This window comes from Giraffa tippelskirchi, chromosome 10 (genome assembly GCF_054371585.1).
Source record: "Giraffa tippelskirchi isolate mGirTip1 chromosome 10, T2T-mGirTip1v1.2.pri, whole genome shotgun sequence".
Lineage (NCBI taxonomy): Eukaryota > Metazoa > Chordata > Mammalia > Artiodactyla > Giraffidae > Giraffa > Giraffa tippelskirchi.
This window is the reverse complement of record NC_137284.1, coordinates 138,491,228-138,507,675: the sequence shown is the minus strand read 5'-3', so window position 1 is coordinate 138,507,675 and position 16,448 is coordinate 138,491,228. Positions and strand designations below refer to the sequence as shown.

Below are 16,448 nucleotides of genomic sequence, written 5' to 3'. Positions count from 1 at the left end.
TCTGTGATCCAGTTTATTTACTGCAGTGGTTCACAAAGTGTGTCCCTGGACCAGCAGCATCAGCATCACCTGGAAACACGTTAGCAATGCCGGTCCTCAGGTCCCACCTTACACCTACTTCTGGTGAATTTCCCAGCACCACCAAGCAATCCTCCAGGTCTAAGGGACACAGATTGTGTGTCTTATAAATTTAACTCAACTCTGACACCATCTACCTAGAGATAGTGTGTCAGACTCCACAGGGGAAGGGCTCAGTCCCACAAGATGGCTCCCACTTCAGACACCAATTACAAGTCCAGGTTGTCACCTGTGCTTCTGACCAACCAGCTCTAAATCTGAGTTCCTACAACCTCCTCCTTGGGTTTGATAATTTGCTGGGATGGTTCACAAAGCCCAGGAAAACATCTTGCATTTACCAGATTATTATAAAGGATGCAGATGAACACCCAGATGAAGAGGTACATAGGTGAGGTCTGAGAGGATCCCTAGGCAGAGATTTTGTCCCTTGGAGTTGGGTGGTTCACCAGTCCCGAAGATCATCAAATCTTCTTGCTCAAGAGTTTTGATGCAGCTTCATCTCCAGCTCCCCCACCCACTTCCCAGAGGTCAGTGGATCAGGCTGAAAGCTCCAGCCTTTAGTTGCTGCTTGGTCTCTCTGATAACCAGCCCCATCAGCCCCATCCCATCACCTAACTCACATAAACGCTGGTGCACTCAAAATGGGCTCCTTACGAACAACAAAACACTCAAATTGCTCGAAAAACTCTAAAGGTTGTCGGAGCTCTGTTCCAGGAACCAGGGAAAAAAGACCAAATATATTTCTTACTATATCACATATTGAATCAGAAATTCTGGGAATGGGGCCCAGTAGTCCTTGTCCTAACAAATTCTCTAGACCCTGACACTCACTAAAGTTTAGGTACTATTGCTTTATGATTTTTTTTCTAATTCTGGGGCCTGGATTTATCAATTTGCCACATCTCAACAAGAGAGCAGAGGAGAACTCAGTTTCAATTAAAAAAACTACTTCAAACAAAGGAAATAACAGAATCAAAACTGAAGGCCATTGTCGTGGCTGCAGAATCAGCTAATGCATTTTATTTTAGACCTCATCAGTTTTTTTTTACTTATTTCCTTTTCAACCCCAATATCTTGGAATTAGGTTTTATTGTACTAAAAAAAAAAAAAAAAGTTACTATTCACCCAGAAGGTACTAGAACAACACACAAGTGAGCATCTGGTCTGACTGGCTGCTGCTCATACTGTACACGGCTTTAAATAAATCTTTTCAAAAGGTAAAGAACACAAATACACAGAACACTGCTCTTAGAAGGATATTGACAATTAATGGAAATTACAAATGGAAGAGCACAATGTGAACATATCAGGGCAGGAACTCGGCAGAAAGCAGAATTCACTCCAGATGGTTCAAATAAACAGACCTGAGTGATGGGGAGATTTCAGAGTGGGGGCGTGGGGTGGGAGGCAGGGTTTCGGGAACAAGTGAAGGAGAGCCAGGAACCCAGAGGCTGGCCAACAGTGTGCACCCACTAGACTCCCTCGGAAGGAAGAGACAAAGGAAGGAAACAGTGTCACTGGCGAAGAAGTTCACCCAGTGGGAAGTATTTGCAGGAAAGGACCCACCTGCTGCCCAAGATGTGGCTCCAGAGCAAGGAAGGAAGGAAGAAGAAATACCTGGACTAAGCCCCTCCCGTCCTCCAATCTTTCGCCTCCCATTTGCCAAACTCAACCCGATGCCAGGGAGCTTGCTGATGCAATCACAGGGTCCAACTCTCAGGTTGTGGTGGAAAGCTGAGAAGGAGGAGAATAAATGGGTGCAGTGAGGTAATAGAGAATAATGAGGAAAAAGAGACCAGTTAGGACTTTGAGGCTTTGACCCTCATTTAACTCTGATTATGGGAATTGGTGCAGTATTTCTTTTATGACAGATAACTTTAATGTTGAACTCCAATTTCTGTAAGGTCTTTAAACAAATATTTACTGTCTCAACATTGCATTAACTCTAAAGATATAAGCAACTCTCCCCCAATTAAAAACCAGAATTATCATGGATTTTTAGAACTTTTGATCCAGAAAATGTCATTGAAACAATCGGTGTAGCTAAATAGCTTTAAAACATTGTTGGTATTCCACAAGAACTACTCAAAAGACATTAGTATGTTTTAATTAACATGTTTTAGTAGCAAAATTATATTTAAATTATATTTTGCTATCCTCCTAATAACTTTACAAGTAATTTTCAGACACATCTGAAACCCGACCACAGGGGTTTATTTGATATAAAACCACCAAAGAATTTAGCAACATTATGAAAGTTTTGATTAACACTCAAAGTTCTAAAGCATATCAAGCTCCAATTTTGTATCCTGTGGTGAATGTGTCATTAGTGGAGGGGGAGGGACACAGAGTCACCTTATTGCAGTTGTCTCTACTTTTTAATGGATGGAAGACCAACTAGATTCCTGAGAGTAGGGCAGACCCAGTGGCAGGCTGTGGCTAGCTTGTACAGGCCCAAGATCAAAACCAGGCACGATGGGAATGTCTATGGGGATTCCATAGAAATTGACACAAAGTACAAATAAGGGCTCCCTTCCTCTCTTCTTTCCTTTTCCTTCATGCTGCTGGGTGAAGCACAAGCTGGAATCAAGATCGTAGGGAGAAATATCAATAACTTCAGATTCGCAGATGACACCACCTTAATGGCAGAAAGTGAAGAGGAACTAAAGAGCCTCTTGATGGAGGTGAAAGAGGAGAGTGAAAAAGCTTGCTTAAAATTCAACATTCAAAAACCAAAGATCTTAAAACTCAATAATCAAAAAATGAAGATAATGGCATCTGGTCCCATCACTTCATGGCAAATAGATGGGGAGACAACGTAAACAATGACAGACTATTTTACTGGGCTCCAAAATCACTGCAGATGGTGACTGCAGCCATGAAATTAAAAGACCCTTGCTCCTTGGAAGAAAAGCTATGAGAAACCTAGACAGCATATTAAAAAGCAAAGACATTACTTTGCCAACAAGGGTCCATCTAGTCAAAGTCATGGTTTTTCCAGTAGTCATGTATGGATGTGAGAGTTGGACTATAAAGAAAGCTGAGCACCGAAGAATTGATGCTTTTGAACTGCGGTGTTAGAGAAGACTCTTGAGGGTCCCTTGGACTACAAGGAGATCCAACCAGTCCATCCTAAAGGAAATCAGTCCTGAATATTCATTGGATGGATTGATACTGAAGGTGAAGCTCCAATATTTTGGCCAACTGATGCGAAGAGCCGACTCATCAGAAAAGATCTTGATAGCCTTCTAGGTGGTGCTAGTGGTAAAGAACCCACCTGCCAATGCAGGAGACATAAGAGATGTGGGCTCAATCCCTGGGTTGGGAAGATCCCCTGGAGAAGGGCATGGCAACCAACTCCAGTATTCTTGCCTGGAGAATCCCATGGACAGAGGAGCCTAGCTTGCTACAGTCCACGGGGTTGCAAAGAGTTGAACACGACTGAGCGACTGAGCACTGATGCTGGGAAAGATTGAAAGCAGGAGAAGAAGGGGATGACAGAGGACGAGATGGTTGGATGACATCGCCGACTCGATGGACATGAGTTTGAGCAATTTCCGGGAGACAGCGAAGGACAGGGAAGCCTGGAGTGCTGCAGTCCATGGGGTCACAAAGAGTTGAACACAACTGAGTGACAGACAAAAAATGTGATTCCCATTTGAAATCATTTATTCCATATTAAAGTCTTTGGGGTGACAACACTGGAAGTCCCCACCTCATACACCAGTTGGTGTTTGCATTGTGGTAGGGGAGACACCTCTGTCTGGGCCTTCAGGGTCACTCTGCTCCAGGCCTTTAAACTCTCCAGCCCAGTGAGAGGAGGCCTCCTGCAGGATACTGGCTCCCCTCCAGTCTGCCCAGCAGTAGGGCTGCGCCAGCTCTGAGCACTTCTCCCCTGAGCAAGCACCCCTCTCTGGCACTCAGGCACAGGCTCCTTCTCACCAACCTTCTCCTGCTTCCTGTTTCCAGGGTTGCTTGTAGCTTTCTTGGGTCTCTCCAGGCATCTGATGACTGAGGTCCTGATTTTGCTCATTTCACTAATATGTTTTTTTTTTTTTCTTTGCTTACAACCAACCTTTCCCTTCTCACACACTCCTTTTACTAAAGGAAGGAGGTGAAGTTCAGCTCACCCCTCCCCCACTCTCAGCTCAGAAGCTATATAAGCCGTGGACACCAGCCAAGATCCCAAATTAACCTAAACCATAAATTTTTTCCCTAATACTTGAACCCTTGGCAAGTTCTGGGCAGAATGCCAGATGCTTTCTATCTCAGGCTATGAAGGCCATCATTACCTAAATAAATTGGGCCTGAAATAGAAAAATCAGCTAAGCCAGCTCTTTAACCCTTTAGTGACATTTCTTTATTCCATTAGAATATACTGTCAAGGATAGGACAGAGCACCCTGATAATGATGAAGCTTCTATTCTTATTTGTACTTTCTTATGTGTATGTAACCCAAATACTGCTCTGTTTTTCCAGACTCACATAGCTGGCATTTAGAAGTTTAAAGAATAAATTACTTTCTGTACAGTTGACCAAGAGAAGGTCTATATGGGTAGATATGAGCAACGGCCCACTTTCTCTGCAAGTTAGTTTCCTCATCTGCAAAATGGGAAACACAATGGTGCCCACCCAGTGAGGCTCAGATAAGACCCAAATTACAGCTTGCACAAAGCGAGCATCCAAACATTTTCATCATCCTCATTACTATTGTTCGTATGAAAATCCATCTATCTCCTTGCATCTAAATGTTAACTTAGTTTGAGTACATAGGATCTTTCTGAGTTCACAATAGAACGTCGGGACTTCCCTGGCAGTCCAGTGGTTAGGACTCCAACCTCTCACTGCCGAGGGCCTGGTTTTGATCCCTCGTCGTGGAACTAGGATTCCACAAGCCACACAGCCAAAAAATATATAAATTTAAGAAAATCAAAATAGAATTCAATTACTCAAAAACTGCAGAAACTCAATGGTTTTAAATTTTTCTGTTTAGAATAGTTTGAGGTCTTTGTTGTTTGGTTTTATTTTGTGAAGAGAGATGCTATAAAAGGGCAACGTGATAATTAGAAGTAATTTTCTTACTATTGTTTGGTAAAGGCCTCAGTTGAGTTCAGTCGCTCAGTCGTGTCCGACTCTTTGCAATCCCATGGACTGCAGCATGCCTAGCATGAATATAAAAGTTGTTTGGGGCACTATCTCGAGCTTCCCAGGTGGCACTAGTGGTAAAGAACCAGCCTTCCATTGTAGGAGACATAAGAGACTCCCTGAGTCAGGAAGATCCCCTGGAGAAGGGAATGGCACCCCACTCCGGTATTCTTGCCTGGAGAATTTCAGGGACAGATGAGCCTGGCAGTTTACAGTCCACAGAATCACAAACAGTGGGTCATGACTGAGGTGACTTAGCACACACACGGGACATTATGTAGTCAGCTTTTTGAAGTAGAGTTCCAAACATAGTGAAGAAATTGCCATCTGAAAAATAGGGTTGAATCACGAGTTTAAGGTGGAGCAGAGAGAAACATAGCCATGGAAAGGATTTTATAATGAGACACAATTTATCACTCTTGATTCGGTTCTTGCCCTCCCTCTGTAGAATTCTCTCCTTTTCTCATAGCAGAATAATGTCAGTGGTTTGGTGCAATCAGAGAAAGCTTTCAAAGCAGAATATGCAGAGGCTGGGGGAGGGAGGGATGCACTTTCTTAGCAGTGCTTTATCTAATATCCATTTTATTATCTTGCAAAATCTAGTATAGTATGTTGTCAACATTAAAAATTTCTCAAAGGATTCATGCACTTAACAAGAAATAAAAAGCAAATAAATATATAAAAAAACAAAGAGTTCCCCGGACATTTAAATGTTGATTGCAACGTAAACTTTTCAATGTCTAATATATCAGATTCTCGTAAATGCGTTAAAGCCCTTTAAGAATAGCTGTAGAGCAACACAATAATTATAAAATAGACACATTCGCTTACACTGTCACTGGTTATCCAAGTGTTAGTACCACTGTTTGGAATTTTCTTTATCTTTTTACACCAATAAGGAGATTCCTGTTATAAAAGCCTGGAAGGCTCTTATACCTGCACTCTTATCTTCTTAGATCTAAAACCTTGGCATCCATCCAGTCTCACTTGCTAAGATAAGGATTCTTACTCATTTAAGACCTTTTTGTGTTTTAAAGCTGAAATGAGGATTACTAGTTCATCTACATTTTTATTATAAGTGATGCATTTAGTTATAGAATAATTGAAGGTTTGTGCCTCCTAAGCTTTTCAGATAGAAGCAGATTTGCCTGAATTTATAATCTAGGAAAAGGGAATTATCATTTAGAATTATCCAGGATAAAGAAATACCAATTAGCCAAGTGTAAATTGCTGGTGTGACTGTGCCAGTGTCTCATACTCAGGGCTCTTATTTACTTTTTTCTTAATCTTTCTTCCCCCCAAATCAAGCTCTACCAAGAGTATAATTCTTGACTATAAGCAAGATGAGAATATAAAGGTATAGGATGCGCTTCTTTGTTTATTTGGGGGGCTGACATGTATTTTATTATTAGACAAATTAAATATTTTTACATGTTTATTAGGCATTTCTGTTGACTTTTTACAATTTCTATTGGAGTATAGTTTCTTCACAATGTTGTGTTAGTTTCTACTGTAAAGCAAAGTGAATCAGCTGTGTTAGTCGCTCAGTCATGTTGACTCTTTGTGACCCCATGGACTGTAGTCCACCAGGTTCCTCTGTCCGTGGAATTCTCCACAGTAGAGTGGCAGCCATTCCCTTCTCCAGGCGATCTTTCTGATCCAGGGATCGAACCCAGGTTTCCTGCATTGCAGGCAGATTCTTAACCATCTGAGTCAGACTCTAGACCTTGTACATATACATGTATCCCCTCTTTTTTGGATTTCCTTTCCATCTAGGTCACCACAGAGCACTGAGTAGAGTTCCCTGTGCTATATGGTAGGTTCTCATTAGTTATATATTTTGTGCTTAGCATCTATAGTGTATATACATCAATCCCAATCTCCCAATTCCTCTCCCACCCCTTCCCCCTTGGTATCCATGTTTGTTCTCTACGTCTTTGTCTCTAGAAGATGTGCTTTGGAGCAATTTCTTCCCTTCACCATAAAGACAAACGGCACACTCTCAACATGCTACAATTCCTGTTCCCAGAAAGAACAGTTCCTCTTTGGAGATTTGGGCTTATACAGACCTATCTTTAGCTTATAAAAATCATTCTGCCAGGCTCCTAATGAAATGGCTTATGTGAAGCAGAGGGAACTACTACCCAGGATGCTAGTGAGCCAGGTGTATTTTTCAGGAACTCCCAGAACAGCCAGAAATTAAGTGACCAGGATCACAGGGTCTGTATAGATGCTGCTGCAGGGCAACTCTCTCTGGCAGGTGGACTCACACAGAGCTTTTAACTGCCGACCATGAGTGGGTAGGGAGCTGCTCCTCACCCACTTTTCCAGCTTCTGCAGAATCCAGACTGTACTTGAACATGCAGATGAGTGTATCATCTGGGCGTCATTTACAAGAGCAAAAGAAGGCCCTCCTTTGGTGAGAGGATTCCAAAGAGGTACTCAACACATCACCTTCAGTAATGAAAGAACAGTGTGCTTTAAGGGGGAAGAATCCATACAAACAGTTTTGACTATCAATGAAGATTGAAGGGCTTCCCAGGAGGTGCTAGAGATAAAGAACCCGCCTGCCAATGCAGGAGACATAAGAGATGTGGGTTCAATCCCTGGGTCATGAAGATTCTCTGAAGGAGGGCATGACAACCCATTCCACTTCTTGCCTGGAGAATCCCATGGACAGAGGAGCCTGGCAGGCTACAGTCCATAGGGTCGCAGAGTGGGACATGACTGAAGTGACTTAGCACAAAGATGTGAAGAGTTTTAACTTTTAGATGGGAACTACAGGCACGGAAAATTTCAGGACAAAAGGGAATACCAGGCAAGGATCACCAACTTGGAGGAAAATCTGCAACAGAGAAGAAAAAGACCAGAATTAAGAGGAAAGAAGTCCCCAGAAGAAACAATGAAGTGAACAGTCTAGAACTGGAAAAGCACAGCTGGCATTTCAGAGAGAGGGGGGATACATTTAATAAAACACAAAGAGCATCCCATAAAAAAGAGATATCAGAGAACATGAAAGAACATTCAGCACATAAAAGTGTGATCGTCAACAAAAAAAAGAGTATATGTATAACTGATTCATTTTGCTGTACACTTTCGAATTCTATATGTAGATACAGAATTTTAAATACATATATAACCCTAAAGTGCCTTGAAAAGACGTGTGCAGGATAATGGGAAGGGAACTGAGGGCCTGTGTGGCTGAAATTCAGAGACACCTTTCCTGAATGACCCATGGTACAGGAAGAACCATGGGAAACTCGTCACTTACCAACAGACCAACTACTGGAACACAGGCTCGAGAACTAGATATTTCTGAAATAAAGTCTACAGCTGCTTTTACGCTTTAAGAGCAGAAAGCACACTCTTATAACTGCTCCACGATGTTCTCAAAAGTTACAAGTATTAAGATTCATTGTCCTCTTTTGATACCACACAGAAATTATCACTCTGACATTTCCTTGTTTATTGCTTGCTTCTTTGTGTGCTGCAGGTTCCACAAAAGCTGAGGTTTTGCATGCCTTGTCCATCTCTCTATCCCTACTGCCTAAAACTGGGCCTGGCACATAGTAGGTGTGATCTTAGTGATGAATGAATGAATGAACAAACCTTACTGAAATGCAGTTCTCTCTGTGTCTCAGGCGACTGTTATAGTCCAGCCTGTCGTAGCTGGCATTGATAACGAAGGTTCTCCCCAATGTTCACCTTGAGTCCCAATTCAAGGACTTCTAATGAGAGCTTCTTTCAAAAGATGTCTTTCCTGTTGTTGTCAACTCCAGTAACATAGGTATAAAAAGAAAATGTGGAAAAGGCAATATTTGCTGTGACAAAACAGCATAAATGTCCATTAGTGGGGAAGGCAGAAACATTGAGATTTGAGGTGGACAAAAAATAATACTGCTCTCTCCTTCTTGAGAGCGAATGTTCGTTGTTTTTTTTGTTTTTTTTTTTTAAGGAAAAGTCATAATTCAAAGTCCACATTGAGCTTCATTGGAGAGTGTGACAGAAATATGAGGCCACAGGTGGGTCTTCTCATCTCTGCTCTCCAAGAGCCCACCTAGGACTTCAGACTCCTGCCTGCAGGAGCAGAGCCCCCTGCAAGGTTCACCTGAGGGGAAGGAGGCAGGTCACCTGCGAGCATCTCCCAAGCCAGCCACCCTGACCAAAGCACAGCAAGGGCGAGGCTACTTACACCGTGAGAGATAAATCACTGTGAGTCTCATCAACGAGATCAGTCACTCCTACCTGTGGGATGGAATCATTCACAGTGTTACACCCTGGGAGTGGAAATTCCTTCGTGAAGCATGAGGGAGAGGAATAAAATTTCCCACCAGATAAATTGGTGGTAGGCCACTCAGTGTTACAGTATGCATCTGTTTATAAGAATAGAATTAGATCGGTATATACTGACACAGAAATGCTCCAAAGGCTATTGAAAGTGAAGCGAAAATTGCAGTGCTATGCATGACCTTATTTTTTCTAAAGATATATGAATCATCCTAATAGATATTAGCATATGAGTACATAAGGAGAAAAAAAGAGGACTGCAGGTCAAACTTAGGGATGGTTATCTTAGAAGGAGGAATTATAAGGGAGGTTTATTATTGTAATGATAAATACATTACAATATATATAATGAGTTTTATATAATATAAAAGCATTTATTGTAATTAAAAAAAAAGAGTAGAAAAAGGGAATTAAATTTAGAGAGCAGAGGGGAATTCCTGGTGGTCCAGTGATTAGGGCTCCATGCTTCCATGGCAGGGGGTCACAGGTTTGATCTCTGGTCAGGGAACTAAGATCCCACATGGCGTGTGGCATGGCCAATAAATAAATAAATAAGAGAGTAGCAGACTTTTTCCTCCCTAAAATTACCTAGAGAACAAGAGTAAGAGCCAAGCCAAATCGATGTCTCTTGAATAACTGACTGTGCAACGGGCTTTGCCCATCGGTGAGCACACACGGTGAGGGGGTGGAGGCCCAGGCACCCCGTGCCCTTGAGGCCTCTCCACGCTGTTGTCCCCAGGGTGGGCTTCCTGCAGCCTAGTGCCCACTTCCTCCTGATACACTGGGACAGAAAACCCCAGTGCAGGGCCCGTAGCCTCTGAGGGCACAGAGAAACAAGCAGGGCCTTTGGCAGTAGATGGGCCAAGGCCCAAATGCTAGTGTTGCCATATCCGCAGTGTTTGGATGGAGGCAACTTACATAACCACTGAGCTTGACCAAAACTCATCAAACTGCACAGTCAAAATGAGTGCCTTTTATTGTATGTAAATTCTACCTAAAATTGATTTTATGAAAAAAAAAAAGATCACATCACTCTTCTGCTCAAAACCTTGTCATGATCTCCCTTTGACTCTGGCCTTTCTCTGGCCTCCAATACCCTTTACAGTCGGTACCATCTCTTGCTACAATCCAACCTCATCTCCTCCTCAGTGTGCCCCAAACAAGCCAGCACACTCACACTGCCACCTCAGAGCCTTTGCACTGGCTATTCCATCTGCCTGGAATGCTCTCCCCCAAATAGCCACATAACACCTTCTTCTCCTGAGGTCTAGGCTCAAATTCCATTTTCTCAGGAAGAACATCCTAACAATCCTACTTAAAACTACACCATCTCTCTCCATCCTGAACATCTTCTATTCATTCTCTTCAATGTGCTGATCCTTCCCTACCTGCTGGTGGTATTATAAACTAGGGTAGCCACTTGGAGGGACAATTTGGCATTGCATATTGAAATATAAGGTGGGCTTATCCTACAACTCAGTAATTACACTACTCCATTTCTATCCCAGATAAACACCTGGAGGCAAGTATTAGCACAGTCAATGCAGGAGACATGGGTTTGATCCCTGGTTGGGAAGATCACCTGGAGAAGGATATAGCAACCCACTCCAGTATTCTTGCCTGGAAAATTGCAAAAGAGTAGGACACGACTTAATGAGTAAACAGTAACGAATAATACATACACAACTGAGTGCATGTAAAACTGGTGAAATCTGGATAAGTTTTATGGATTGTACCAATGTCAATGTCCTGTTTTATGTTTTTTTTTTTTTTTTTAATTATCCTCCTCTTCGTAGGTCACCTACCTGGGGGTATGGGTCTTTTTTTTTTTTAAAACTGGAGTATAGCTGCTTTACAATATTGTGTTAGTTTCTACTGTACAGCAAAGTGAACCAGCCATGAATCTACATATATACCCTCTTTTTTGGATTTCCCTCCCATTTAAGTCACCACAGAGCATTGAGTCGAGTTCCTTGTGCTATGAAGCAGGTTCTCATTAGATATCTATTTTATACATAATATTAACAGCGTATACCCAATTTCCTAATTCTCCCACCCCCACCTCTTCTCCTTGGTATCCATACATTTTTTCTCTAAGTCTGTGTCTTTATTTCTACTTTGCAAATAAAATCATCTATACTCATTTTTTTTTCAGATTCCACATATATATGTTAATATACGATGTTTGTTTTTCTCACTATAGTTACGTACAGTGTTACTTTTGGGGGATGCTGGGTGAATATATATTGGGTATCCTGTACTATATTTGCAACTTCCCAAGAATCTATAATTATTTCAGTAAAAAGTGAAAATAGAATAAAAAATAAACATTGATAGATAAGACGATTTGATGATATCAGGTCTTGATAAATTGTCTAGAGTCAATGCAATCTCAAAACTTTTAAAAAATAACTTGACAAACTTGTTCCAAGATTTATATGGAAATGCAAAGAATCAAGAATCACAAAAACAATCTTGAAGAACAAAGGAAGTTAACTGTCTCTACAAGACATGAAAATTTATGGTATAACTATGGTAATAAGGAAGTAATAATATGGTAATAAGCAAATTGATCAATGGAACAGAATAGAGAATCTGAATATGGGGATGTGGAACCATGAATGTAAGAATACTTGATAGATGACTAAGCTGGAACTCTAAAATAGAGAGAAAGGATATACTTTTCAATTAAAAGTGCAGGGAAATTTGGGTATTTGTATATAGGAAATAAAACTAGATCCTTAACTCACACCTAACACAAAAATCAACTGAGCCATCATTTGATAGTAGTAGCCATCACTACTTCAATGAGCAGTTAATGCCAATGGAAAATATATATTCAGAAAACATACAGAAAGAAGAATTAAACGGCAGTTTTATGACAGAAAAATAAAACAACCTAACTTTCAGAACCCAGCAGATGGTTGTAATAGCAGAATGAAGAGGACAGAGGAAACAATCAGTGAACCTGAAACAGAATTCTACTAGTTGTTTAAAGAAGAGTTAATACCATGTATGCAATCTCTTCCAGAAAATAAAAAGAGGAAGAAATAGTTCTCAACTTGAATTTTGAGGCCAGTATTGCCCAAAGATAGTACGCACATTCATGCACACACACACACACACACACGGAGAAAACTAAAAAATTCATATCCTTTATGAGTATAGATGCAAATTTTAAAACAAAATATCAGCAAATAGAATTCAATAATATGTAAAAAGACATACATCATGACGATGTAGGGTTTATTCCAAGGATGCAAGTTTGGTTCAATAAGTAAAAATCAAGGTATTTCACCATATTAATGGGACTTCCCAGGTGGTGCTAGTGGTAAAAGACTCGCTTGCCAATGCAGAACACGTTAAGAGACACGGGTTTGATCCCTAGGTCAGGAAGATTCCCTGGAGAAGGGCATGGCAACCCACTCCAGTATTCTTCCCTGGAGAATTCCATGGACAGAGGAGCCTGGCAGGCTACAGTTCATGGGATCACAGAGTCAGACACAACTGATATGACTGAGCATGCAAGCATGTACCATATTAACAGGGTAAAGAATAAAATTCACATAATCATATCAATTGATACAAAATTTTTTTTTTATAAAACTCAACACCAACCCATAGTGAAAAACTGTAAGAAAGCTTCCTCAATTTGATAAAGGGCATATTTAACAGTGGAAGACTGAATGTTTTCTCACTTAGGTCGGGAACAAGGCAAGAAGTCCACTCTTATCAGTATCATTCAACATAGTACCGGAAATCCTAGCCAGTGCATTGAAGAGAGAAAAGGAAATAAAAAGTGATATGGATTGAAAAGGAAGAAATAAAGCTGTTCCTATTTGCAGATGACATAATGATGTATGTAGAAAATCCCAAGGAGTCTTTTAAAAAACAAACAAACCCTAGAACTAGTAAATGAGGTCAGCAGACTTTAACAAAGACTGTAACAAGAGACAAAGGAGGACATTACATGATGAGAAAGGCACTATTTACAATAGCTAGGACATGGAAGCAACCTAGATGTCCATCAATAGATGAATGGATGAAGTTGTAGTACATATATACAATGGACAATTACTTAGCCATAAAAAGGAATGCATTTGAGTCAGTTCTAATGAGATGGATGAACCTAGAGCCTCTTATACAGAAGGAGAAAAACAAATATCATATACTAATGCACATATATGAAAGCTAAAAAGATGGCATTGTTGAACCTATTTGCAGGGCAACAATGGAAATGCAGGCATAGAGAACAGATTTGAGGACACAGTAGGGGAAGAAGAGGGTGGGATGAACTGAGAAAGTAGCATTGAAACACATACATTACCATATGTAAAACAGTCAGTAGGAATCTGCTGTATGTTGCAGGGAGCTTAAACCTGGTGCTCTGTGAAATCTATAGTGGTGGGAGGGAGGTTAATCTTCCTCACCTATTTCTTCCTCACTCCTGCCAATGCAAGGGACAGGGGTTCAATCCCTGGTCCGGGATGATTCCACATGCCCCAGAGCAATTAAGCCCATGCCCCACAATTACTAAGCCTGTGCTCTAGAGCCCTCGAGCCGCAACTGCTGAGTCCACATGCTGCAACTACTGAAGCCCATGTGCCTAGAGTCTGTGCTCCGCAGCAAGAGAAATCACTGCAATGTGAAGCCTGAAGCCTGTGCGCCACAATGAAGAGTAGCCCTGCAACTAGGGAAAGCACGCATGCAGCAGTGACGGCCTAGCACAACCAAAAAGAAAAATCTTTGAACAGTGAAGGAAACTATCAACAAAACAAAAATGCGGATGACTGAATTAGAGATGATATCTGCAGATGATATATCCAAGAAGTCATACAGTTCAACATTAAAAAAAGAAAAAAAAATCAGCTTGATTAAAAAATGGGCAGAAGACCTGAATACACATTTTTATAAGGAAGATATACAGATGGCAAACAGACATATGAAAAGATGCTCAACATCACTGATCACCAGGAAAATGCAGAAGTCACAATGAGATATCACCTCACACCTGTCAGAATGGCTACTATCAAAAAGAGAACTGTAACAAGTATAGAGAAGGATGTGGAGAAAAGGGAACCCTCATGCACTGCTGGTAGAAATATAAATTGGAACCGCCACTATGGAAAATATTATGAAGGGTCCTCAAAAAATTTAAAAAAGAACTACTGTATGATCGAGCAATTCCACTTCTGGCATTTATCTGAAGAAAAAAACACTAATTTGAAAAGATATATTCACCCACTATGTTCACTGCAGCATTATTTTACAATATAGCCAAGATACGGAAGCAACCTAAGTGTCCACTGATGAATGAATGGAAAAGAAGAAATGGTATTAAAAAAAGAATGAAATCTTGCCATTTGCAACAGCATGGATGGATCTAGAGGGTATTATGCTATGTGAAATAAGTCAGACAGAAAAAAACAAATAGTATATGATTTAATTTATATGTGGAAAGTAAAAAAACCAAAAAATTGGACAAACAAAACAGAAACAGACTTGCAGATGCAGAGAAGAAACAGGTGGTCACCAGAGAGGCCGTGGCAGGTAGATGAGTGACATAGGTGAGGAAGCTTAAGAGGCATAAACTTCCAATTACAAAATAAATGAGTCATGGGGATAAAATGTACAGCACAGGGAACATAATCAACAACATTGTAATAACTTTGTACAGGGACAGATGGTAACTAGACTTATGGCGATTATTTTGTAAAGTATAAAAATATCAAATTACTATGTTGTGCACCTGGAACTAACATAGTGTTGTAAGTCTATACTTCTATTTAAAAAAAGTGAATGAAATAAATAAAACAGACAAGGGTCCCTATATTATTGAATATAGTTATGATGTTCCTCCCAATGCAATAAGAAACATGAAAGAGGATTAGTTAATGGGAAGGCGGGGGCAAAAAATAGTCATTATTTCTGGTGCTGTGATTGTCCATATGGAAATGCACAGCAATTACCTTTAAAAAATTAAAATTCAAACATCAGTAAGATTGAAAAATATTTAAAAATCAGCTGCATTTCCATGCCTACATCCCTAATAATTAGTTAGAAAAATCATGAGTTGAGAAAGATCCAAATGGTAATGCAATAAAAATATAATATGCCTACAAATAAACCTTCAAATTGAGATGTTAGACCCTAATGATGAAAATTATAGCATTTAATTGAGAGAACATAAAAGAAAATCCAAACAAATAGATCTACAATATTTCTAGATCAAATATTTCTAATTCAATACTAAAAAGATATAATCTCCCCACATAAATCTCTATACTTCCCACAATCTAAATACCAATGGGATTTTAAAAACTGAACAAAAGTGTTTTAAAGGACATCTAAACAAATAAAAGTAGAAAAATAACCAGTACTATTTTGAAAAAGAGTAATAACATTGCATTAGTATACATAGTAAGAAAAATTTCAAAATATATTAACTTGTTTATGGCAATGGCAATTACATCTGCAATGTGGCAGATTACAAAATGTTATGAGTATAGTCTGTTAATAAATAATGCATAAAGTAGATATAGCAAAATATTGTTAGTGGTCTCTGGGTGATAGAATAATTTGCAATTCTTTTTTAGATCATCTGCATTTCCTAAATTTTCTATAACAAACATATATAGATACCATAAAGAGGAAAATGTGACGTTTATTTTAGCAAAGCTCAGATCACATCTTTACTCTTATTTAACCCCAGCACTCCTGATCTCCGCTAGGCAGCTTCACATTGTTATTTTTATTTGTAGATATTGTGTATCATGGGCTTCCCTGGTGGCAATGCAGGAGCCTCAGGAGACTTGGGTTCGATCTCTGGGTCAGGAAGATCCCCTGGAAAAGGGAATGGCAGCTCACTCCAGTATTCTTGCCTGGAGAATTCCCATGGACAGGGGAGCCTAGCAGGCTACAGTCCATAGGGTCACAAA

The 16,448-nt window shown here is 40.2% G+C and overlaps 1 protein-coding gene and 1 long non-coding RNA gene across 2 annotated transcripts in view; one reads left to right on the top strand and one right to left on the bottom strand.

Moving 5' to 3' along the window:
* The window catches only part of LOC145524549 (uncharacterized), a 349,726-nt gene that overhangs the window by 271,949 nt on the left and 61,329 nt on the right, over positions 1 to 16,448 (top strand). The gene's annotated exons all lie outside the window — the stretch shown is intronic.
* LOC145524552 (uncharacterized) overlaps positions 5,614 to 16,448 on the bottom strand; it is a 35,444-nt gene continuing 24,609 nt past the window's right edge. Inside the window, exons 3-5 of the long non-coding RNA XR_014067662.1 lie at positions 9,416 to 9,468; positions 8,833 to 8,996; positions 5,614 to 8,068 (exon numbers count right to left, since the gene is read on the bottom strand). This is a non-coding gene — a long non-coding RNA (uncharacterized LOC145524552). The remainder of the gene's footprint in view (positions 8,069 to 8,832; positions 8,997 to 9,415; positions 9,469 to 16,448) is intronic.